Source organism: Triticum aestivum, chromosome 1B, assembly GCF_018294505.1.
Source record: "Triticum aestivum cultivar Chinese Spring chromosome 1B, IWGSC CS RefSeq v2.1, whole genome shotgun sequence".
In the NCBI taxonomy this organism is placed as follows: Eukaryota; Viridiplantae; Streptophyta; class Magnoliopsida; order Poales; family Poaceae; genus Triticum; species Triticum aestivum.
Window position 1 is genome coordinate 326,243,362 of NC_057795.1, and position 19,813 is coordinate 326,263,174.

General features: G+C 42.8%; 1 long non-coding RNA gene across 4 annotated transcripts; it reads right to left on the reverse strand.

Annotated features, from left to right (window-relative positions):
- Window positions 1-7,869: 7,869 nt before the first annotated feature.
- LOC123121869 (uncharacterized) lies at window positions 7,870-18,648 on the reverse strand. 4 transcript variants are annotated; one of them, XR_006459897.1, is made up of 8 exons: window positions 18,284-18,648; window positions 17,342-17,398; window positions 17,073-17,216; window positions 15,542-15,642; window positions 11,161-15,392; window positions 10,919-11,036; window positions 9,636-9,724; window positions 7,870-8,314 (listed from the first exon to the last, which is right to left on the reverse strand). It is a non-coding gene; the product is annotated as an uncharacterized lncRNA (long non-coding RNA). The 4 variants fall into 4 exon arrangements; XR_006459891.1 differs by lacking the exon at window positions 15,542-15,642 and having other exon boundaries at window positions 11,161-12,840; XR_006459898.1 differs by having other exon boundaries at window positions 11,161-15,642.
- Between the last annotated feature and the right edge of the window lie 1,165 nt (window positions 18,649-19,813).

Genomic DNA, 19,813 nt, shown 5'->3' on the forward strand with positions numbered 1-19,813 from the left:
GACTTGTAGTTGGACGAAGTTGAAGGCATTGCACAATCCAAGTACTCCCAGGTGTCTCCGGTATGTGGTACATGCAAAATGAGCAAACACAAGCGACACTCGGAAATACAATGGTTAGCGCACACAAAATGTCCATCATGTAAGAATGAGTCCGTGCGGCAAGATATTGCATGACAAAGCGCATGAAGCTTATCAAGATGATATAGAATGATATGCAAAGCATTCATGGGATAATTAGCATGGTGCACAAAGCGACAAATTCTACCATTGTGCAAAATGATGTCATAGAGAGACGGTTCATCAATAGCATGAGTATGGCAATGGATGCTCAATATGTGTAAGCTATCATGCAATTGATGGTGGACAATATGATCATGATGTATGAATATGCCATCAAGGAAGATCACAACAAATTTGCTAAGGAAATGCACAAGATCATATATCATGGATGACATGGGAATACAAGATGCAACAAGGCAATCATAAAGTGAGTCAATCCATGCATACGGTGCAAACTTGTAGTGGGTATGAAATGTCCATCGAGCATGACATGTATGAGCACAATCAACAAATATGAAGGTGTTGGTGTACCAAAGCTCGATGTCGAGGCATGAGTGGAAGACCGAACGTGCATCCAATAAGTGCGAGCGCTCCTCAATGTGAAGGTCCATGTAGCCAATCTCCAATGTCGTTCCTCCGTTCACGAGATGTATCATGCAGACAACAAGAAGGAAACAACAATGAAAGAGTGACCCATCCAATATGCGTATTTGAGGATGGCTCAAAGAGAAGGAGTTCACCTTTAAGAGTGTCACAAGGATGATGTAGTTGCGCATCTTGTATGCCTTCACATAACCAATATGCCGCGTGATGGTACCGCCTTGTGAATCCTTCAAAATGAAAGAACATGACAAACACTCGGAAAAACAAATGAGGTTAGCGGAAGTGCAAAACCTATCATTCGTGTGGTAACATACCCAACAAGTGTATGCATCATGCTCATCATAAGAATGGACAAGGGAGCATTTCATAGTATTAAGGCTTATGATGTAAGAACAACCAAATACAAGATGCTCAATCAAACAATCATGCATCACAAGTAAAGTGTCCAAGTCTCCAAGATCAATAAGCATAGCAAGTTGGCACTCAATACAAGGTGATATGAGAGATGCAACTAATGGAGACAAGAGGTAATGATTATGACAAATCAAGTGAGAGGCCTGAGCATAAATGTCATCAACCCAAGAAAGCAAGTGATAGTGGAACATGGGTGATGCAACCAAGCAAGCAATCATAGCAATCACGTCAAGCAAGCTAGTAGTGCGAAGATGCAACATACTAGAAGGAATCATGGCAAGCATGTCATGTGTGCAAATAGTGGGCATGAATAATGGACATGACATAGCACAAACATGAAAGCAAGATATGAGCAAAATATCATCAATATATTGGCGAGAGACCATATGTGAATAGCAATGGGGCATCATGACTCTCCCAACACAACAAGCATCAATAGCATGGGGCACATGATAAACATGGCAAAAGCAACAAGGATCTCCACCAAGCATGCAAGTACACATAGGGATATCATAATGGTGAATCATGGGTAGATGCAAGCAAGGGTCACAATTGCATGGCAAATGCATAGAAGCAAGTATAACATGCAAAGTGAACACGGGAAAATGAGCATAAGGTGACAAGTGGTAAATAGCCCATAGCCGTGTGAGAGCCAAGTAAAAGAGATGCGCGTAGTCCTTGCGCGAAGGGAACGGTGGTAAGGATTGTCCACGGGATCCCAAGTCATCGTTGCTCTCAAGAGCTTGTTTCGTCAACTCTTGGGATTGAGAGGTTGACGAGTATACATGAGTACCTACACAAAACAAGGAAAAAGGAAAAATTGTGTGTGCGTGGTAGATGTACACATCATCCATCATGATGCGCACGTGCATGTGTCGGTTAGCACAAAATATCCAATGCTCAAATAAATGAGATGCGTGATATAGAAACATGCCATCCATCATGAGAGGTTTGTTGTTATGTATCGCATAATGGAGACTCAAATTGTGTAATGCATCATGAGAAATATCTAGAGCATTGTTATTCATGGAATGCATATGGTGCAAGCAATCATGGGAATCATGCAAAGTATGAAATGCATCAAGATCTCCTAATATGTATGAGGAAACTATGGGGGTCTCCTCATGAGCATGAGTAGCAACATCACATGGAGAGTATTGACAACATCCAAAACAATGCATATTCGAAACAATGTGATCATGGCATGACATAGTAGATGAATTGCACAAATCATGTAAAGGAAGCATGGCAATATCATCACAAGAGAAGCAAAAGCCAATGACCATCACCTCGTCATCTATGCCATAAGTGCAAATGGGATTGATCTTAATGGGGCATGCATAGTTACTATGTTGAGATTGAAATGAAGCAATATGGAAGATCTCACTCATAGCATATGACAAGTTCAAAGGATTGTCAAACATGAAGTGACCAATAGAATTTTCACAAGTTATCCTATGGAGCATAGCATCACAACTAGGCAACTCAACATGCTCATCATCATATTCATCATAAATAGGTAAGTCAACACATGAAGAAGTTTCACTAGCATGAAGCATGGCAATAGGTGGGTCAACATCATGGGAGCAATCGATGTCAAGAGAGTCCACTAGTGGAACAAGAGAAGCACCATCACCTATGTTACCTTTGGAGCGTCGCTCATGTGTTGTAGGTGAGGTGTTGAAGATCGTTTCATTGTCATCTTCATGTTGATGGAACCATGTGGGGGGTGTATCATCGTCCACCATGGCCATCGGTGTTTCCATTGGAGGGATGGACTCGTCGAGGATAGGCGTGTCGTCATGTAGGAGACCTAGCACCAAAGAAGAAAACACACTAGTAGTAGAGGTTAAATCGTTAGAAATCATAGTGGCCTCACATGCCGTGTCAACTACCTCACTTTCTAAGTGTTGTGGCTCACTCACTCCCTCAAGGGTGCTCTCACTCATATGGTTGGTGGAGTCACTCAAATGGCTCTCAACCTCACATAGGATGTGTTGCATGCTCTCATGTGTGGGGCTAGTGGTGGTCACACTCATCCTCTCATAGGAAATGCTCTCAATGTCACGTATGGTGGAGTCACTCATGTCACTCATGTGGTGGTGGCTCTCCTCACATGGCACTTTGGGCATCTCTTCATATGTGGGTGTCGGAGAGGTGTAGGTGCAAATGTATCCATGCGCGGTCGTGTAGCTTGACTCGGAGTATGAGTCTAATGCGGGTGCCGTCTTCATGGTGTTGAAGAGGTTTGCGCTCGTCGCCGTGGTCGAAGGGGATGGCCCTTGCTCAACCGTCTTGTCACCGTCTTGGTGTTGTAGGCCCATATGATGTGGCACCTCGTAGCTCGTCTCCATGACCGAAGGGAATTTCCCATGCTCGGCCATCTTCCTTGGGGGGCTTCCGAAGATGGAAGTGTCACCCTCACTTGTATGTGGTCGCCTTGGACTTGATGAAGTCGTTGTAGGCGTACTTGTGGGAAGTAGGCGAAGATGCCGTACGTCCATAGGCGAAGATGCCTTGAGAACACTTGGCGAAGATGCCGAAGTGGTTGATGTAGCCGTAGCGCCGTCTTGGTGGTGGTCGTCTCGCGGTCTTCTTTTATGCTCATGAAGCTTCGACTTAGCGTGTTGGGACTTGTGCATTTGTGCTTGTGGAGCATCTTCATGATGATGGTGTCGTTGTCACGCTTGAGCTCGAAGGCGTTCGTCGTCGTCGTGCACATGATGCTTGGAGGTGACTTGCCCTTCATGACGATGTTGATCATGAACGTGATGGTGGTCGCCATGTAGATGTGGACGAGGACAATTTGCACTTGCATCTTTTTCGCGCTCCGAAGACTTGTGGCTTGAACGTCGTCGTCTTGAGGATGATGAAGTGGAAGAAGACTTGATCAAGGCCCTAATCTCCTCCATCCTTTCATCTTGCTCCTCTTTATGTGCGGCAAGCTTCTTGTCGAAGTAGTCCCTTCTCCTTGCTTCGGAGTGATGAATGTCGATGGAGATGTTCTCGATGCGCTCTCGCAATCTTGATTGTGCGCCTTACTTTTGTCATTGTAGATCGAAGATAGACGCTTTGGAGATGTAGTTGTTCACACCGTCGTTGTTGCCGTAGACCGGAGAGGGAATGCCTTGCCTATCCATCACAAGACTCGAGCAAATTTGAGTGGGAGAAAGAGAAGAACTTATACCAATGTACCTTGACCGATGTTGACAATGAATCAAGTTCACTCAAATGCGGACAATGAAATAGCACTATTGGTACCAATCCTTGTCGGTTCTCACACCTACACAAGTAAAGCTTATAGTGGAACTCGGTGAGGATAGTGGCACAAAAATTTAATGCAAAATGTTAGCAAGAGTCAATAATGTTGGAAGAGATTCACAAATTCGCAAGTGAAACAAGTAGACCAATAGCAATATGGAAGGCACACGGAAACGCACACACGGATAGATAAATGGGGTCATGCAACCAAGGAATGAGCACAAAATGTGGAATCCACGGAAAACGCTCGTGTTGCACAACTCAAGAGAGACGCTAGCACGATTGCTCAATGGGCGGATACGACACTTGTGCACAACCTATAAGATGCAAAATGGATAAACTTTCTATCCCAAGTATGCTATGTATGTATGGTTCCCGGTGTTTCTCTCAAGATGATCCAAGATGATCGGATATGACAATCTTATATGCAATGTGGTATGATGCTATGGCACTTGCTTACAAGCTTCTTTGGTCTCTTTCTCTTTTGCTTAAAAACTTTATTTCTTTTTTTTCTATGGCCACTTTCCAAAATGCACAAACCAAGATAGCAATTGTGTATATGCGGGAACAAACTTGTGACACAAGATATGAAAGCAATATATGCACCACGATGATATGGTATGTATGCTATGGGAAGTATGATCACTAATGTGCACAAGTAACGTTGCCGGCAATACTCAAATGGCTAGTCTCGATAGGCAAGCGACGCAAAAGTAAGGCTAGGGGTTAACAATGCAATAGCAAGGGAATATACAATGGAGGGATACCATGATACCAAGATGATATGGAGGTTACCGTCCGACGATGATGAGTAGCGGTGTTCTTGATGTAGATACCAAGATGATGGAGACTCGTCCCTAAGTAGCCGAAACACCTTAGGAAACGGAAAAACCGCGAACTCAAAATCTCACACGTCAAATGTCAAAATGGTGGTAGCGGAAATGCGGTGGTGGTTTGCACTTGGCAATGTGGAAGTGAAATGATGGGCTATACACGTGTCGAAGTTGAAGTTGCCGTCCCTAAGTAGCCAAAACACCTTAGGAGACACAAGCCACAACTCGAACAAGTTCAAACAACAATTGGGTTAAGTTGGGTTGGTGGAAGTGTATGATGGGCAAGGTTATGCGGAAGTGGTGGTGGTGGTGGTTGATGAAGAAGCAACTGTCCCTAAGTAGCCGAAACACCTTAGGAGACTCGAATCACTACTCAAACAACCACATATGCAATGGGGAACAAAATGGGTTAGGTTACGGAAGTCAGTGGTGGCTATGCGGATGATATGGTGGAAGCCCTAGGCAAAGATGCCAAAATCCCGAAAATTTGATGGTGTCAAATGGTGATGGTGGTATTTTTGTGGTATGGGGGATGTCAATAGCTTCAAAACGAGCTAAAGAACGTCAAAAACGGACTCCGGATGAATTAGTTATGACCAAAACAAAATTTCAGCCGTGTCAGTTTCAGGGTTAACCGGACATCCGGGAGGAGGTCTGGATGATCCGGGTGTACATCCGGATGATCCGGGTTCGTTAGCTCCGGTTCTGTTTTCTGGGTGCGTGGGGTATCCGGACGTCCGGGAGAGGGTCTAGCTGATCCGGGAGATGTCCGGATGATCCGGGAGAAGGTCCGGATGATCCGGGCAGGTCAAACTGCTCGGGATTTCCTCTCGGGGATGAATTTTTGGGCGGAAATGGATGATTTTCGGGGCAAAGTTTGAGGGATTTCGTGGATGGAAGGTGGGGAAACTTGGGAAAATGCTAGATCCACTTGAAACCAAGCAAATCCACGGATCAAAATCAACAAAACATTATCAAACCACCAAATCACAAAAAAAATTGGGGCTATTTTTGGTGGGGATTTTCGGATTTAGGACGAAAACAACAAAATCAAGCTAGAAAACACGGGGTAGGGCTCCAAAAACGTGATCAACGTGGCTCATGACACCATGATGATGTAGGGTGGAACCCTATAGCGTCGATCTTTCACGTTTGGAGTGGACCCTACGGGGAGACACGAAGAACGAGCGGAAGAACACGAGGAAATCACGGGGAGGAATGAGGGAAAACACTCAACCAACAAGGAGTCGGTCACACAAGTGCTAGATCGAAGAACACAAAGAGATACACGAGATCCAAAGTCAACAAAGGTAAGGATACAAAGGTAACCGATCTTCTCCGTGAGGAGGCCTTGAATCCACAAAGGGATCTTCCCACGAGGGGGTCTTGAATCCGATAGGATCTACTCCGAAGAGGCCGTGGTCTCTCACGAGGAGGAGATCCGATGGATGAGCGAGGCTCTATCTCTAACTTGAGCTAAATCAACGCTAACCCTCAAAATGGGGAGGAGGGGGTCTATTTATAGTGCTAAGCCACCAAGGGGTAAGTGAGGGGCGAAGGGGTACACGGACTTCGGCCCAAGTCACGCACGCAGGCAGGGCCCGGATGATCCGAATGGTGGCCCGGATGATCCGGGTGTCGGGGGTCCGGATGATCCGGGTGACCGTCCGGATGATCCGGCTTCGTCGAGCAGCTTCGGGTGTCTTCGGGCACGGTTACCCGGACGATCCGGGGGAGGGTCCGGATGATCCGGCTGGGTCCGGATGATCCGGACGTCGGTCCGGATGTCCGGCCTGGCTCCAGCAGCCGCTCCATCTTCTTCTTCCTTCTTTCTTCCGTCTTCTCTTCCATGCTTGGCCTTGGTCCTTGGATTCTCCACGGTCATCATGGTTGTACCTGAGTGTATGCAAGGTCCATGCATGAGGTAGTAGCCATGTCTCACATGCGGAAAGTGACGGTTCGAAGAGGAGTGAATTCACCTTGTGTCCAATGGCGCATAGTCGAGGTCTCATCTTATGTATCCTTAGGGCTTGGGGAGTAGTCGGAGTGTATATGGGGATGAACGTGGGATGCTCCGCATCAAGATTACTCCCTCAAGGGCCAATCACAACAAGTGTTTTATAAAAATATGCATCTTGATGTTCCGTGCAATGCACGGATCTTGCTAGTACTCCTAAACAAGACTAAGTTGGTGATGCTGGTGTGTCTGCCATCCGTCGTTTCTGACCATTAGATCTACATCTAACGATTGTGAGGTAAGTTGTTGCATTTTCTCACCAACATCCCACTTGTCTACCAATTTGCAGAAAAATCCATAATTAGTATCTTAAAACCAACCACATCCCTCCCTGACCTCACCAAAACAGCCCAAGAAATATATTCTAATTGAAACATAATATATCTCTAGTGACATATGTATATCAAAATTAGAGTGTTTTGTACCAAGTTTGTGAATAAGTATTATCTATTATCTATTATTTAATTAAAACAAGAGTCAAACAAGACACCATGTGCGTCCACATAGATTAAATTATCTTGATCCTTAATTTTGTTTATCGATGGCTGAGATTAAAAGATGCAAACGTTACGTAAAAAATATGTACACGTACAAGTATTAGAACATGGCACGTACAAATAGTGCACACAGGTTTAAAAGAGCGTTCATGTCCATCGAAACAAAAACTAGCACGCACAAACAAAAAAAACCTTCACATCAATGGGTCAAGGATAACAACAAACAATAGTCAAATCTAGACAAATAAGGAATCTAAACAAATAAGGACAACCACCAGACCACGTGAGGAAAGTTCCAAAACAAGTTCCAAAACAGAAATGATTACATGCAAATAAGACAAATTCACAATATGGTCTCCACACGGTCTCGGACACCCCAACCCAGACACCTGAACCTATTATATAAACAAGTGCACCTGGCCACACAAGCACCCAACAAACAAGTAGAAGTCGGCAACCACGACGACTTGAACAAGGCACACGCAACTCAGACATCCACACCAAAAGCCACCTCCAGCCGCTTCTTTTGACTTCCAACAAAGTCACGCCAGAGCACAGTCGATGCCCGACAAAGTTACGCCCAGCTGCTACAATCCACGTGGAAGAAGTGACCCCAAAGCACTTCTGGCCTGCATCATCAAATTGGTAATTTTATTAAGTATGCTTACTTTTTTTCGATTGAAATCTTCATAAATAGTATATCAACTGACAAATTGTTCCTGTTAATTTTGAAGACATAACACTATGGCATACAAGAAGTTGAGCGACTTAACTACAAGGGGACAAAATTGGAACATTCAAGTGAAAGTAATGAGAATGTGGGATTCGATCAATCCTACGACCGATGAGCTTATTAGCCTAGATATGTGAGCACGTGTGTCTTTTAATATATTTAATTGGAATCTTTCTGTCACATGAAGCAACAATTACTAACCATATTTTATTCTTTCGGCAGGGTGAAACAATCCATGCTACTATCTAGAAGAATCTTATAGACACTTTTAGATCAAAGATCAATGAAAAATCTATTTATGCATTCAGCAATTTTAAGGTCGTGGAATCCACAAAATATAGGCCAGTGAGCAATGACATTAAAATATTTTTTGCATACAATACAAAGGTAAAGGATATAAAAGAATCTTCAGAAGTTTTTCCAGATTATTGCTTCGAGTTTGCTACCATGGAGACACTAGAATAAAGGGCAGAAAAAGATACACAATGCTCAGGTATGTTAATAGTTGTAATATCGACTTCGAAATAGTTGATATTCTAGTTGTTATATCACTAATATCCAAATATGCAGATGTCATTGGACTACTAACACAAATGAAGCCTGTGGACACAAGAATAACAAAGAAGAACCCACAACCTTCATATATCCGCGAGATTGAAATCCTAATGCCAGAGTAAGTGCATGTGCATATGCATGTCTCAAATTTAACCAAACCTCCCTGTGTGCACTAACTTGTTGGATTAAATGCTTTAGGGGTGATAAAATCAGAATCACATTATGGGGAAAGTTTGCTTATTTTTTGACCAAGGATGTAATCAGCAGCCAAACTGTCCTTATTATTACATCAACGATGGTATAGAGATTTAATGGTAAGTCCATAAAACTTACATGTTATTTTTATCATTTAAAATTCTAACTGATTGATTAAATAGGTCTGTGCCTAAAGTCAACCAGTGCCACAAGAATATATATAGATCTGGATATACCAGAAACACAAGAACTTCTTGATAGGTATGAAATACCACCAATTTATTTATTTTCCACTAATAAATAGTGACTCGCGCGTTCATTCAAGATTCAATATTCTTATTCACTTCATGCATGTGCAGGGACTCGACAGAAGAAACCTTACCAAAAATGATCAGTATAGATAGGAGTAATCAAGGAACACTAGAAGAACAAATGTTTTATAGGAGGAAAACATTGGAACAACTTACTACAATGAGGCACGAAAACCAGCCAGACCAGGTAATGCATCGGAATTTCAATAAATATGTCATTAGTCTTTGTAATATGAGTAAAATACCTGCAAGGACAATTCATTCAATATTAATTATAATGAAACCATAATGTACTTATATATGTCTCTTAATCCCCTACCCCTACCCCAATGCTAACGTTGATTTTTTTAGAATTTTGTCTTCACAACAATAGCTACAATAGACTGTTTGCAAGAAAATATTCAATGGTGGTACATGTCATGTGATAAGTGTCACAAATTGGCTACTAAAGAAACCGACAAGTATTATTGCAAGAATTGTGGTATATATCCAGAAAACGTCACACCACGGTAAGCATATTATATTACTAAAATATGAACAAGAATTGTTATATTGTATTTACTCTCCACTAACATGAATTGTATGTTAGGTATCGTGTTCGTCTCCAAATTAGTGACCATACATCTACTACAAGCTGCACTTTATTTGACGAGGAGGCTGCAAGATTGCTTAATACGTCTGCATCTAAGTTGCTGGACACACTAGATGGGAAATCAGAAGAAGCGCCAAAGATTATTCGACAATTATATGGAAAAAGACTTATATTTCGATTCAAGCTCAATGATAGTAATCTCACATTTGGCACACAAAACTATGCAGTAAAAAGAACATTTGAGATGAATGCATTGAGACGAATATGCCTAAACAAAACGAAAAAGGTGTCCGCGGGAACAAGAAACGTGTTAAAGCAAAAGCCAAAAATACAATGCTTGAAGATGAAGATGAAGTACAGAAAGCAAGGCCCAGGAGAACAAGGATGTTATCTAGATAATTAGTGGATCAGTAGCTTATGAACATGATAAGTAAGAGTACTTGACATGGATGAGGATAAGAAGGATATTATTAGATTAAGGGTGTGAGTGTTACCAATGTTCTTAGACATCTAGATAATTAGTGGATCAGTAGCTTATGAAATAAATAGTACAACAGTCTATTTGTATCGACCAAGATAAGTAAGAGTATTTGACATCGACTTGGATAAGAAGGATATTATTATATTAAGAGTGTGAATGTTACCGATGTTCTAAAACAGATTAATTTAGTTTCTTCATGTACTTCCCTTTATGTACAAGCTATTTTCAGCAAATCTGTACAAGCCAGCACAATAGGTAGAAACACACTACGGGACCATAGTTTCCACATTAGGATTCAAGTCACAGTTTGAAGAAATTATACTTTGGCAAATCTATACCCGACCATCGCCATATAGAGGAACGTACCAGTTATAAGCAAGTCAATGGCGTCTTGCTGGCAACTGGAATATGTTTCTCCGTTACTTGATGTGGTTACCAGACGTTACTTGAGAAAATTCAACAAGTTAGCTTTTGCACAACAAACCTATAAAAATATTAATATCCAAGATGACATATTAAAACATAGAAGATAAGGCCTTTACAGCTTAAGAAAATAAACAAGAATTAATCTTCGGTACAAAGGATGCATATCATCAGTTTGCACTTACATTTAAAGTAGTCTGACAGCAAGAACAATGAGGAGGACATCATCTCACGGTACTCAGATCCAATCATTCACCACCAGCAGGTGACTCGGTGAGTTCCCTCATAGCCTCCTCCACTGGGCCAAACTACAACACCTCTGCCATGGTTTTCTAGCCGTCGGCCATGTCATCTTGGTCAAAACCCTTGAGAACGCTCCGCCGAACTCCATGAGGTCATCTAGGATCTAGATCCTTGAGAACGCGATGAACGCGTTCGCGCACTCCGCACAACGGCAAACTGCGCCAGACGAAGAGAAGTTGGAAGAAATGAATGGAGAAGTGCAGTCGTGATGGTTTGGGAATTAGTCCGCTGATGGCAAGCGACGAGATCTTCATCAGCCAGATAATGGAGAGGTGGTGCAGGCGGATGGATAAGGTTGCTGGTGGGGATCGACTGAGCTGAGAGATTTTTTCTTTTATAAAAGAGGAGAGTTCGAGGGCAGGCCTGGCGCAGTGGTGAAGTCCTCCCCACTTGTGCCAGGAGGTCCTGGGTTCGAACCAGCCTCTCTGCATTGCACTTTGCAGGGGTAAGACTAGGTTCCTATAATCCCTCCCCAGACCCCACCTTGTGTGGGAGCTTCTATGCACTGGGTCTGTCCTTTATAAAAGAGGAGAGTTCCACGTACACGATGACCTGTACGGGTTGGTTTATACGGGCTGGTCATTTTCTAAATGACTAACATGGGCCTTCAATAAAACTGTTGGGCCTGAATAGGCTTCATATATGGGGTATGTAAACTTGGGTTTGGAATTTATCTCTCTATACCGTGATCGTTACCAACTCGGTACCGACTCCTTATCAAATAGGCTGATACGAGGACGTGTTAGCGTACTGCCCTTAAGTAGCCAGAACTTACACTTCGATTAACCAAGGGATCATATCATCTAGACCTTTGGATCATCGACCCGTCAAAAACAAAGTCGACAAGATTAATCAGAATCGACCTAGATTTAATCGCTGGAAGAACTTGCACACGAATCAGGCTTGCCAGACTTCAGATTAGAAGGTAAATGCCCTCCGTGGAAAACTACTACTATCAGCAGTTCAAAGCGACCTCATGATTTTTTTATTCATTATTACATTGTTTTACATTTAGGCATATAATTATAATACTAACTAAAAAAACTATTCTTGCACGTCTTGCCTTTGATCTAGACATAAACTCTATTTTCTTTGCGAAAACAGTACCAGCTTCTGTTATGAACTAAAACTGACACAAAGAATGATAAAGTCATGGCAGCAATACAAAGATATGCTCTAACCATTTGTACATGGTACAAAATATTTTCCAGGATCGCTACAGGATTTGCTTTGAAGCAAAGATACAATTACGGCAAATAATTAGCAGACATGTGAAGCTTTACAAATTTTTTAAAAAATACAAGAAAACACAATCAGGTATATCATTGACCTTTTTCTATCTTCATGTAATGCACACTATTGGTACTTCTCTAACATATATATTTGAAAGATAGCCCTTAGAAAAAATTGCAGAACCTAATAATTTTATGTATAGTGTTAAAATGATTTTAAAGAGTACTTTGCCGTAGTAATTCCCAAGGAGCAACTGTCGTTCGCTGAGAAGCACACAGTCACAGAAATAATGCCATCCTCTGCAGCTCGAACCACACAACAGAATAATCCTGAAAGCATGATCGATAAGTATTATAGGTTGTTTCTACATGCAGCCGGCATCTCCTATTTAGTGCATATATTGTTACTATCTTGACAACATTGTGCATAAAGTAGCTTTCAAATATATGGTACTATATTGCTAAAAGAATATTCAATGCAGAAATGAAGGGACAGTACACGTCAAAATCCACAGGCCAACTTACAAAAGAAGCTGGAGAAGCTATTATCAGGAGGAAACAACAACTCCAAGAAAAAAGGAGTAAGAGATGCAGGAATACACAGGAAACAACCAATAAAAAAGAAGAAGATGCTTCACGGAAGAGAAAGGAACAAATCAAAGAAAGAACAAATGTGAAGCGTGCAAGAACAAGTGGGAGCGACAATGACCTTGGAAGCAACATCAAAGAAACAAACAGCAGCACTACGTCCGAGAGTTATTATAGCAAAATATGGAACTTTGGAAAGCCAACATATAGATGTGAACATTGCAATGCAATACTATGGTGTGAAGAAAGATTAAATTCTCATAGAGGAACCAAAAAACTTTCTTTCAGAATTTGCTCCAAACAAGGTAAGATTGACCTACCAAAGATGGCACACCCTCCACCTTACTTCGCAGGATTATTAACAGGTGAAGGAAGTGATGCAACAAACTTCAAAGAAAATATCGGGTCATACAACTCAATGTTCTCATTCACATCAATGGGAGGAGCTGTTGACAAAGAAATAAACAAAGGCAAAGGACCATATGTTTTTAGACTGCATGGCCAGAACTATCACCATATTGGAACTCTTCTACCTGAAGAAGGTAACAAACCTCGATTTGCCCAGCTATACATCTATCAGACAGAAAATGAGGTGCAAAACAGGATAGATGCTTCAAGATGCAATGATAATAAATCAACGGTGGACCCTGCCATTGTCAAAGAACTACAAAAAATGCTTGATGAGAACAACATCCTCGCAAAATCTTTCAGAATGGCAAGAGATAGATTCAAAGAAGAAGACTACCATGATTACACACTTAGAATACTTGGGAAAAGGAACGGAACACACAACCTTCCATCTGCATCGGAAGTTGCAGCATTGGTTGTAAGAGACCCAACTGGAGAGAGTGAAGGACGAGATATCGTTGTCGAGTACAAAAATATGGAGCCTCACAGAATATCGGAAATCCATCCAAAATTAATGTTGATGCAATACCCATTGTTGTTTCCATACGGAGAAGACGGCTTCAAGCTTGAAATACCTTACAAGCGAACAAAAGAAGGTGACAAAAGCAAGAAATATGTAACTATGCTGGACTACTACGCATACTACCTACAGCAAAGACCCGACCAAGGAATGTCGCTGCTAACGTCTAGACATCTATCTCTGCAATTTTGGGTAGATGTTTACACATGCATTGAGCAAAACAGACTAAATTGGATCAGGAATAATCAAGGGAAGCTACGGACTGAACTTTACAGTGGACTGCAGGATGCGATTGAGCAAGGGGACACCAAAACAGAGCAGGTTCGAAAGAGAATAATTGTACCTTCATCTTATACAGGAGGCAGAAGAAACAAGGCACAGAACTTGCAAGACGCTTTTGCAATATGCCGTTGGGCTGGATATCCAGACCTATTTATAACATTCACATGCAACGCGAAGTGGCCCGAGATCCAATACATGCTAGATGAAGCAGGAGGGGGCCTAAATCCAGCCGACCGGCCAGATATTGTTGACCGAGTATTCATGATAAAACTGAAGGAGCTAATGAGAGACATCATTGTGAAGAAACACTTTGGAGAAACTATATCAAGTAAGATCAGCCGACTTCTCATCGCTAACTAATAGAACCTAAAGTTTAAAAAATTTAGCAAACCATAGCCTTTGTCTATTTACTAAAATGCTTTAGAAATCTAACAAAATCAAACTTTTAATCAATGCAGTTATCTACACAATAGAGTTCCAGAAGAGGGGACTCCCACATGCGCACATATTGGTATTCCTCAAGGAGAATTACAAGTGCAAAGGACCATCAGAAATCAATCAAATAATCAGTGCGGAGATCCCAGTCAAAGATGTCGATCCTGACGGATATGCAGCTGTTGAAAACTTCATGATGCACGGGCCTTGCGGAGAGGCAAATACAAAATCACCATGCATGATGGACAATAGATGCACTAAACACTTCCCAAAACGATATAATGTCGATACCACAATCGATGAGGATGGCTTTCCAGTATATAGAAGGCGCGACAATGGAAGGACGATCAAAAAGGGAGGAGCAATGCTCGACAACAGATTTGTCGTGCCATACAACTGAAACCTTTTGGTCAAATTCCAAGCTCACATAAATGTCGAGTGGTGCAACAGGTCCAGGTCAATCAAGTACCTATTTAAGTACATCCATAAAGACGACGACCAAGTAACAACCTTACTAAAGGAAAGAGACGCGGCAAACGACTATGATGAAATCAAGAAATACCTAGAGATGAGATACATATCAACAACTGAAGCATGCTGACGGATATTCCAGTTTGATCTACAACATCGTGATCCACCAGTAGAGAGACTGCCATTCCACATTGGAAATGAACAACAAGTTATTTTTCCAGACTCAACTAACATCGAGAAGATAGTAAGAAAGCCAGGAACCGCAAGTACTAAGTTCACTGAGTGGATGGAGGCAAACAAAATACATGAGGTGGGAAAAGAATTAACCTATGCAGAATTCCCATCAAAATTTGTATGGAAAAGCGACACCAAAACTTGGGAGGAGCGGAAAAGAGGCTTTGCCATTGGTAGAATCTACTATGCACACCCTGCAAGTGGAGAGCGGTATTATATGAGAATGCTTCTAAACACAAAGAAAGGATGCACATCATTTTAGGATATTAGAACAGTTAATGAAGTTGTTCACCCAACATACAGATCAACATGCCAGGCGCTTGGTTTTCTTGATGATGATAGTGAGTGGATTGAATGCATCAATGAAGCATCAACATGGGGATCCAGGACACAATTACGATAGCTATTCAGCACAATTTTATGCCATTGTGAGGTTACCAGCCCAAAGATGTTGTGGGATCAACATGGGAGGCACTATCTGAAGATATCCAGTAGAAAAGAAGAATTATCCTAAACTTTCCTACGCTGCAGCTCACTGATTCACAAAAAAAAGCATATGCTTTGATCGAGATAGAGAAACTAACGAGGCAAGCAGGAAAGACACTAAAGGACTATCCAGACATAGAACTGCCAAATGCTACAGAACTTGAACAACTTGGGAACAGAATGATAAATGAAGAACTTAGCTACGGCATGGAAGCACTAAAGAGTGAGCACCAAACCATAATAAGCAATCTTAACCATGACCAGAAAATGGCCTTTTGATGCAATAATAGAGTCAGCTGAGAGAGGACAAGGAAAACAGATATTTGTAGAAGGCTATGGTGGCACAGGCAAAACTTATCTATGGAAAGCAATTACAACGAAACTACGATCAGAGGGAAAGATAGTGCTTGCGGTAGCATCATCTGGCATTGCAGCTTTGCTGCTCCAAGGTGGAAGAACAGCGCACTCAAGATTCCACATCCCAATAAATATCACGGAAGAATCAACATGTGAAATAAAACAAGGCTCACATTTGGCTGAACTGGTAAAGAAGACCTCACTGATATTGTGGGACGAGGCTCCGATGGCAAACAAACACTGCTTTGAGGCACTAGACAAAAGCCTTAGGGATATTCTAAGGTTCACAAACCAAAACAGTAATGAAAGGCCATTCAGTGGCATGACCGTGGTGCTAGGAGGCGACTTCAGACAAATACTTCTAGACATAACAAAGGGAAGGAGAGGACAGATAGTAAATGCCTCAATCAAAAGGTCATACCTATGGAAGCACTTCGAAATTTTTAGCCTAACTGAAAATATGCGGTTGAAGTGCGTGTCAGAAGATCCAATACAAAAGCAAAATGTGGCTGAATTTGCAGAATGGATATTACAAATTGGCGACGGAAAAAGAACAAACGATGAAGGGGATGATTGGGTAAAAATACCTAAAGACATAATTCTACATAAAGGAGAAGACCCCAAAGAAGAGATAGTCAAAAGCACGTACCCAAACTTGCAACAAAACTACCGTGACCGTGAATTTCTCAAAGAAAGAGCAATACTATGTCCAAGGAATGAAACAGTTGAGAAGATAAATGACTACATAATGAGCCAAATACAAGGGGAAGAGGTGACATACCTAAGCTTGGACACTGTATGCAAGGCAACAATGAAGTACAACACAATGGAGAATATGTGTCCAACAGAGCTTCTTAACAACATGACCATCCTAGGAATTCCAAACCACGAGCTAAAGCTGAAGGTAGGTTTGCCGGTGATGCTCCTACGCCATCAATCAAGCAGCAGGTTTATGCAATGGTACAACAATGACTATTACACACCTGGGAAACAGGTACATTGAGGCACAAATAATCACAAGAACACATGTCGGTGACAAGGTATACATACCTAAAATCATTATGTCACCAAGCGACTCAAAGTGGCCCTTCGTGAAGGCAATATCCTCTATAAGTTTGTTTTGCAATGACAATAAATAAAAGCCAAGGTCAATCCCTAAACAAGGTGGGTCTATATTTGCCTAAGCAAGTCTTCTGCCATGGGCAACTATATGTGGCACTATCAAGAGTCACAAGCAGAGAAGGATTAAAGGTGCTGATTGACGACATGGAGTGCCCAAGCGAAGATAGCGCAAAGAATATAGTATACAAAGAGATCTTCTAATTTTCTTTGTTACTCAAGTAAATGTATATCAGGGCCAAATCATGATTTAAAAAAATACAATGTATGGTTCAGAACTGTGACGTCCATGTGTTGTTAGATATGACCAGAAATAATGTATACAAAACGATATTACGGATTGGATTTCTCATTATTTCGTAACAAGAAATAAGAACATAACAATGCAGATTATTATTGCCATACACTGCTTTCATGAATAGAGATGTTAACAAATGTGTACAACTAGCTGACTTTCTGCGTGGGCAAAAGTTTCAAAATCTTATTGCAGATCTGGAATAATAACCAGTCTGAAACATGATTCTCACAAATCTACAATTTGGTAAAACTTGAATGTCAATTCTATCAGAATATATTACAAGTTCATCCATCATAATTTTTACACTAATGTCAGTTTGATTCCCTAAAAAATGCAAGGTACATAAATTGCAGAACTGAATATAGATCCATGCATTAACAACAAAAGTATGTACGAGATTATCTAAAAAGTTCAAATTACAATGGCATAATCAATGCTAGGATGTAAACACGAATACTTCAAATTTTAAAAATGTAAAGCCAAATATCTGAATTTACATTTAATATAAAAAATGAGATTATGATGTAGATTATGGAAAGCAAGAGGCGAATGGGAGAGTACAAAGGGATTCATACCTGTCAGCACGTCCGCAGCCTAAGGCGACAGACACACAGAAGATGGCCCATCGCAAATGGACTTTCAACATAAGCAACAGTGAGATGCCGCCTCGCTGGTGGGCAACGCCTGATCCGCAGCGCATGTCCCGGCCTGGGCAAAAAATGGCCACCAACGTCACCTCCTCCAAGCTTTGGCCACGGATGGGCAAGCAAATCAATCTGGTACAGTACTCCACTTGTGATTGGTACAACATCTCCCCATGGACAGGCAGGGCACTCAGATTTGGGGCAGCAGCCTCGATTTCTTTTTCCCCTTGCGACTTGCTACAGGATCGCACCATGGACGGGTAGGGCACTTAGATTTGGGGCAGAATCACCCCATGGACGGGCAGCCTCAGTTTCTTTTAATTCCCCTTCAAAGGCAAAGAAGAAAGGGAGCGGCGTACATCCCTTAAAAAAAGAGGCGTACACATCTATATCTATACTTATCATTAAAAAAGCAAACATGAATCCCCCTAAAATCACACAACAAACTGTACACGGGATAATCAGGACTCTCCGATCAGATCAACTTAAATAGATCCTACCGTCTATATCACATCAATGGTTTATCACCAAGATCAACGATTCAGATCTAATGTTTTGCCCGCAGACGCGTCTGCCAACCGTCCTAGCGCACCGCGTCCCCCGATTCCGCGTGATCCTGATTTACCGAGCAATTCCATCCTAAGAGCATTACTAGTAGTACCCCTAAACCCTCAAACCCTCATAAATAACCGCTTTTTTGCGGGTTGCAACAAAAAAAAACGCAAAGACTAGAACATCTAAACTCTCAAACCCTCAGAAAAAAGTAAGGGTCCAACCCTCAAACCCAATTTTGAACCGTAGAAGTGAGGGTTGGAGGGGGGCGCTCGACCCCAGCCCGCACTCCCTTCCCCCGTCGCGCGGGAGGGAAGTTTCCCTTCCCAACCTCCCGCCTCCCGGCCTCCCGCGCCGCCGGCCGTCCCTCGCCGCCAATCCGGCCGCCCCCCCCCCGCCTCCCCTCGACGCCGCCGCCGTCCCGCCCCTGCGCCACTCTCCCCGCCGCCGGATCCGCCCTTCCCCGCCTCCCCTCGACGCCCCCCGCCTCCTGCCCCGCGCCCCGGCCCCCGGCCGCCCCGCCCTGAGCCCCGGCCCCCCGTCCTCACGCGCCGCCGCCTCCTGCCCCGGCGTCCCCCCCGGCCTCCCGCGCCGCCGCCTCCCGCCCGGCGCCCCGCCCCCGCCCGCCCGCATCAGCCTTCGGCCCCGCCCCCCGCCCCCCAATCGCCTCCCGCCCCCAGCTGCCTCCCGCCCCCCTAGAGGCCAGAGGCAGGCCGGCCTCCTCGAGCCGCCGCGCCAGACGCCCCCGCCTCCCCTCGACGCCGGCCGTCGCCCGCCCCCAACCCGCAGGTATGCTTCTGTTCTTCCTTTTTGTTTTATTTTTTTACTTTTTGATTCATTGTTGGCACTCACAATTTATTGTTTGTTGTATTGTGTAGATGGAGGTGAACAACAACGACATGGACTCGT